The sequence below is a fragment of the Leptonychotes weddellii genome, chromosome 1 (assembly GCF_054177405.1).
Source record: "Leptonychotes weddellii isolate Sample4059 chromosome 1, ASM5417740v2, whole genome shotgun sequence".
Lineage (NCBI taxonomy): Eukaryota > Metazoa > Chordata > Mammalia > Carnivora > Phocidae > Leptonychotes > Leptonychotes weddellii.
In genome coordinates this window covers 87890358-87897592 of record NC_138369.1, presented here as the reverse complement: position 1 = coordinate 87897592, position 7235 = coordinate 87890358, and positions in this window count along the sequence as shown.

Genomic DNA, 7235 nt, shown 5'->3' with positions numbered 1-7235 from the left:
CAGCCTTCAGCAACGGCCACCCTAATCAGTCAGCAACCATCAACAGCAAGATGGGACCCTCCACCAGCAAAAAGTTTATATTGGTCTTAATTTATAAAGATGATTGACAACATAGAGAGGTTTATGCCTTTGAAAGAAAAGCAACGGTACAGTTCCCCTAGAAATGAGAGGCATGGCACACAACACAGGGCCACAGGAGAAACACCACAGAAGCTAGCAGAAGCTAGAAGAGCCCTTAGATCATGGCCTTTATTGGGTTTAAGGGGGCCATGGTGGAGGGGTGAAGGCAAGGCAGAGCAGGCAAGCCACTGAGGATTGGCTGCTTTGGGTAACTGTGGCATGCTCTAAGTCATAGGAATAGCTCCTAGTTACCTGGTACCTGGCCCTGGGAAGAAGATTATCTCCTGGGGTGTATAGGCCAGACAAAAGAAGAGGTAGATGCTCTGGAGCAGTTAGTTTGCATATCAAAGGCATGCTCCTGTCAGAGCCCTTTGCTGTTTCTAAGAATTGGTTAGCCCTGAGAGGGGTAGTCTTTCCCCAGCCAGAAAAGTTTATTTTTTTTTAAGATGTAAAGACATCATTCATAATAGAAAATAAACAAATAGACACACAAACAATACATTTTCTTTTAATTATTTATCTTCTTTTGGTCTCTTCTTTAAACAAAACATGCCTATTTGGAGCTTTTGATTCCTACCCTCCCCAGTCTGCACCACTTCCCCACCAGCTTCCTCTGCCGTTCAGTTAATGGCGCTGTCATCAGCTCTGGTACCCTGGCCTGAAAACTGACGCTCATCCTTCACTCCTCTCTTCCTTAGTCCATCAGCAGCTCCTGTAGGTTCTGCTCCTGACCACACTTCACCCTCTCCAGGGTGACCTCCCCAGTCTAAGCCAGCATCGGTCCCACCCGGATTATGGCTGCCATCCCATCCTCACTGCTTCCACTCGTGCCCCCTCAAGAGAAAGTATAGATCAGCTCTCATCACTCCACTGATTACAGTCCTCCAAAGACTGCCCAGCAGCAATTATAGCAAATCCTAAACATTCTGCCTCGCTTTTCAGGTATGATCAGACTTGTTTCCATCTCTTCACTCTGTTCTCTTCAGTCCTTGTGTCCCAGTAACACCTGACCTCTTCCTCACCCTTGAGTACTCCAAGCTCAGTGCCATCTCAGGGCCTTTGCATGTATTGCCTGTTTTCCTAGAACTCCCTACATTGTAGTGTCATGCCTCCTTTCCTGGTTCAAACAGCTCAAAGGTTACCCCCTGAGAGAGGCTTTCCCTGAACCTCCTGGGACCCCATCCATGTTTTTCCTAAACTTTTTCCTTTGTTTTCTTTATAAGTGTACTATCTAGATTTAATCTTAAATATTTGTTAATGTGTTTTTAATCTCACACCACTAAAATATAATCTCCAGCATGATGGTCACCTGTTTTTCTGGTTTGTTACTATATTTTCAACATCTATGTTAGTGCTTGATACATAATAAGTGCTTAGTAAGTATTTGTCGAATTAATAAAAATATGAATAAAATGTAACTGGCGACAAAAAAGTCATAAAACCTGTTACATGTATGACTAATAATATATATAACATATAAATATGTATAAATATATTAGAGCATTAAAACATTTTATATTTTAGTATTCATTAGAATTCTTCAAAAATGTCAGTGGTCTTTTATGAACGAATTTTATTATGCTTCATTTTAATGCATTATATGACTGTTTTCCTTAATAATAGTTTGAGTTTATTTCATTTGGAAATTGTTTTTATTGTTATTTAACATTTGGATAATATAAATATATCTATTCATTTATAGACATGAACATTCCTACTTTCCTGTATTTGACATAGAAAGGACTAAGGAGACTTATATATTGGTTGCATCTAAAGAAAGATACTTAAAATACATGAGAAAAATAAAGAAAAGTAAGGGTAGGAAAACAACTCTAACAAAAGAGGTGATAGCAATGAAAAGCTTTCCTTGATAGAGGAGGTCTGAAAAGTAGGCCCTGAGTTTTCCAGCAACTGATACAAGGAGAGAAATACCACATTTATGGGACTTGGGTTTTCTATGTGGTAAAAGTAAACCAGTTCTTTCAGGAACCCTGAACTGTTCCTCATACTGAGGTCAGGAAAAATGTCTCCAATCTCAGTGAAAGGGCAGGGTATAACATGAAACATGACTTCGACACCTTCCATTCGGTAATTATAGTGACCTCAGTTGTTTTAGGAAGAATAGGTCAAAATAGGAGTCACTGGGTAAGTGTACTAAATCACCTCTAAGTGAGTTATGTGTGGCACACTGCTTTTTAAACCATTAAGTATTTATGTTGTTTTTGTTTTGAATTTACTTTGACACAGCCACTTTTCAAAAAGTGTGTGGGGGAAAAAAATCAGATTCACTCCACATATGCCAGTTTCTCCATATTACATCATGGGACAAAGAATTTCTGCTATCTTGTGAGGAATTTATCTATGTAAATAATAGTCAGTACCAGGTCGGCTGAACCACCAGCCTGAGAGCTCATTGCTTTAGTCACAGGCACAGTATAATTACTCAGTTTAGTTTTTTACTCTATGTTCAGCCTAACAATTTATCATATGCATGAATTAATGCCTAACATATCATATGCATGTATTATGTGTGTTATAAGAAATACAGCAGTGTATTTCACAATGATTACATACACTGATATTGCAGCAATCTAATAAGGAAAAAATTAATATCTTCAGTAATAAATCATTCCATTTCTCAATTGTGCACCTCCATTTCCTCCAAGGCTCATCCCCAGAAATGCTGATCAACCTATGGATGAAATTGAAAATAAAACAAAGTCCTTGGATCCAATACCTGATGCTCCTCCTGACTGCACTGCCATTTAAGTGCACCAGATCCAAAACCTGATGACCCTCCAGAGTATAATTCCCATTTTATACCTGATAAGTTAAATATTCAGAAAGAATCTTTCCACCCCTGCAGAAAATGACACTAAGAGTTAAGTTGCTTGTTTAACTAACTAATGACTTTATTATTTCAATAAATAAATATTGAGCACCTACTGGATGCCAGGTAGTTTACTGGATGTCAAAGTAGAACATTCCTGCCCTCAAAGAATTTACAGTTTCCTGGAGTAGGAAGTTATATGGAAATATGAAAAGAATGTTGTAGGGACACAGAAGGCGAAGTAACTGACTGTGGGATTAAAGGGAGGGTCTAACTGAGGGATTCGAGTTTTATTGGCACGATAAGGAGTTTCTCAATCAAAAAATGGGTGGGGAAGGGAGAATGTCTGGGAGAAAGAAAATATGTCAAAAAACAGGAGGTGATGAAGGTCTGGTGGTCTGATTGGGCCTTGATGAAGACCTGCTTGGGTCAAAAGGCAGAAGTGCACAGCAATGGAGATAACAACAGGTCTTGTACTGATGAAGGAGTTTGCATCTTATCCTGGAGCCTGTGCGAGCCTACAGATGCTTTTTGACAGGACATCAACACTTCAAAGCAGATACTTGAGTTTGTCTTTCATCACTTTCTTCCCAGCTTCTGGCACAGGGTCTGGTACAAAAAAAGGTGCTCAGTAAATGTCCAGTGAGTAACTGATTGGATGTCTAATAAGATAGCTCTTGGTGGGAAAAGGAGTGGCACCTGGGTGGCTCAGTCAGTTAAGCATCTGCCTTCTGCTCAGGTGGTGATCTCAGCGTCCTGGGATCCAGCCCCATGTCAGGCTCTGTGCTCAGTGGGGAGCCTGCTTCTCCCTCTCCCTCTGGCCCTCCCCCTGCTCGTGCTCTCCCTCTCTCTCAAATAAATAAATAAAATCTTAAAAAAAAAAAAAAAGATAGCTTTTGGGGCCAGTGTGAAAGAATCACTGGAACAGAGGGAAAGCTAGTTAAGAAGTTACTGCAGTAGTCCCATCTGGATGATGCTTAGTAACAATGAGTATAAAGAAGAGGCAAAAGCTCACAGTTTGGAAAACATCATCTATGAGGTGATTCCAGAGATGTTATTTCATTCTAGAAATAAGACCCATGGAGCTCAGGTATCCTCTGCCCCTGCAGTGTTTTCTGAAAACAGCAGAGCTTCCTTTTCCTTTTTCCTCTATGTATATGTTGTGTGGATATGATCCAGGATAACCTCTCAGTGCAGGCTCTTGACACTCCTGTATTATGGTCAAGTTCTATCTGGCCATTTCTCAGTATTTTATTTCATTCAGTGTCTTATTTCTGTGTCTTTCAGGTGATTTATCTTTCTTTTTTTTTAATGGAAGTATAACTCACATACATAAAATTGACCATTTGAAAGTGTATAATTCAGTGGTTTTTAGTATATCCACAGGGTTGTATAGCCATCACTACTATTTTTTTTCCCCTAGGACCACTTTATTTTTTCAATTAAAAAAATTATAATGCAGATATTTCAAAATTCAAATGGTACAAAAGGACCTTGGAAATTCTCCAGTCCTTGTGAACAATGTTACTAGATCATAATCTTGTGTATCCTTTGCGGCCACTTTAAACTTAATTCCTGATCTGAGATTCTTCAGAAAATCCTAATTTAAAGTTTGGCTGCAAACCCATGCCCTCACTACTATTTAATCCAGACCATTTTTACCACCTCCCAGATCCATATCCATTAGCAATCACTCCACATGTTCTTCCTCTAGCCCCTGGCAACCACTAATCTATTTATATCTGTATAGTTTTGCCTATTCTGGATATTTCATATAAGTGGAATCATAACACATATAACCTTTGGGGTCTGGCTTTTTTCACTCAGCATATTGTCAAGGTTTATCCATGTTGTACATTGTGTTTATAATTATTCCTTTTTATGGGTGAATCATATTTTATTGTATAAACACCTTGTTTATGCATTTTTCACTTCATGGACATTTGAATTCTTTCCACTTTTTGACCATTATGAATAATGCTGCTACATAAATTGACTTTTGATGGCAGATTATATTTTAAGTTTCAGAAAAAATTCTAACATATTGTTTCTTCGAGTGTAGCTTAATATACTAGGTCTGTCAAAATAATGTGGATTTCTTTTGCTAGTATAAAAATGCAGATCCTGGCCACCTATTGAATCAGAATCTCCAAGACGGATCTTAAAAAAGAAAAACATCCTATCTTGTTGTTCTTATCAACAACTAAGTTTGAGAAACACTTTTAATACTGTATTTTCCAAACTGCAGATCCATCAGTAGGTGCTGAAATTAATTCAGTAATTCACAGTCAATAAGTTCTTGAAACAAAAAATGATAAGAATATTCAAAATAAGAAAACACAAATATGATCAAGGCTTCAGCCAGTTTTACAGGTCAGGTCTCAGTTGGACTCTTCTGCTAACTTAGAGTTGGTTTTATTTAATTTTAGCTAAAATAGATCTGTAATGAAATCTGAAAAATAAATTATTGGCCTTATTTATTTAGTTTTCAACTGCAGTACATTTTTAAAAACATCTCTTTTTCCTGGGATCAGGAGGAGAGGATCTTTTTTGCTCTAGGCTTAGCTTTTCTTTACATTTGGTTCTGGCCTTTCCTAGAAGTTCAGAGAAAGGCAACTGGGGTTCTCCCTCTCACATGATTTCAGTTAAGGCTTTCCAATGCTAGGAATAACTTAAGAGTTTATCAGGTACCCCCTTGTAGTCAACCAGAGTGCTGTTACTTATGTAAATAAAACAATCATTTTAAATCCAAGAAAGTAAAACAAAACACACCAAATTTGGTGATAAAAGTGTTCAGATTTTACTTTTTTAACACTATAGCTACATCTCAGCCGTATGGACAGTCTCATATCTAAATGCTGTTAATTCTCCACATTTTTAGCAATCCATGTGAAACGCTTGTGAGATCCCTGCTTCTCCAGTAGATGGCAGGGACCAGTCTTCCTCGCACAGCAAAGAGGGTGAAGTGCCCCTTGTTACTGCTGGGCAGGAGTTTAGGCTCCTTCCCAGGACTGCACTGATCCATCCTGGCTGATGCTGAGGGTGCTTCTTTTGAGAGACATTTGATAAAAGAAGCAAAATCTAAAGTCATACATTAGTGGTACCCTCATACTAATTCATGGTTTTGAGAGCTTCTCTTCTTAAATATTGTGATTCTTTAAAGAAATCTGGTTTCCTTGACTGTGATCTTACTTACATTGACCAACTTGAAATTAAACTGACCCGTGGTTGGAGGAGAGCAGTGTGAGAACCAGATGATGAGGATATGAAGAAGTGATTGGACTAGCAACAATATAGCAGTCTTCAAGTCATCATTTTGAAGGTAAAATGTGATTTCAAATCCCAGTGTTACCAGTTGCTATCTATGTAAACTTAACAATAGCATAAAGAATATAAAAATAGAAATTTGCGTAGTGCTAAATTTATTGCAGGCCCTGTGCTAACCCTGCAGCAGGTGGGCATATGAGGTGGCCTAGAGAGGCTATCAAATTACTTCATCTCTTCAACCTTAGTTTTTGCACTTGTGAAGTGAGCATAACTATTTCAGAAAGTTTAAGAGGATTAAATGAGTTAATAATCTGGAAGACCCTCTAACTACACTTTTGGTACGTGGTATGCCCTTCCCTCAGAAAATGAAACCTCTTACTATTTTCAAGAAGCTGTCGTGTGGCCCATGTAATTTCCATGTAAAAAAATCATGCTAAGTTTCAATATATTGTAGCTTCAGTCATGTGTAATTTTTTCATTTGATTATGAACACAAGAGTCCCCAGGACCTACTGTCCCTCCACTTGCATACTACCCAGGAAGCTTGCTTACAGGATACTACAGTCTACGTCAGCTTAGTACCTTCCCCTCATACCAGCCAACTGGTGGCACTTATCCTATATAGTACTGGCCTGGCAGATGTCCAATGTTAAATCAGTCTGCTCCAACAGCATGGATGCCAGAGCCAATTCCTGTGCCAAACTGCCCTCCTGGTCTGGAATACTTATTAGCTCAGGTATTCCACACAAATCCAAAATATTTTCTTAGGAAATATGACCTTGGGGACCCAACAAAAAGAGACACAGGCTGGATACAGTGGATAAAGATGGTGGGTCAGTGATGACAGAGGTCCAGTTTGTGAGACTATAGGAGCAGTGAAACTGATGTCAGATATGTGAGGGGGGAGAAAAAGTATAACAATATTTTCAGTAGGAAGAGTATGGCTTTCATAAAGGATTCAGACTGAGTTGTAAGATATTCAAGATGTCCTCTTGAAGGAAATTAGAAAAATATTATCC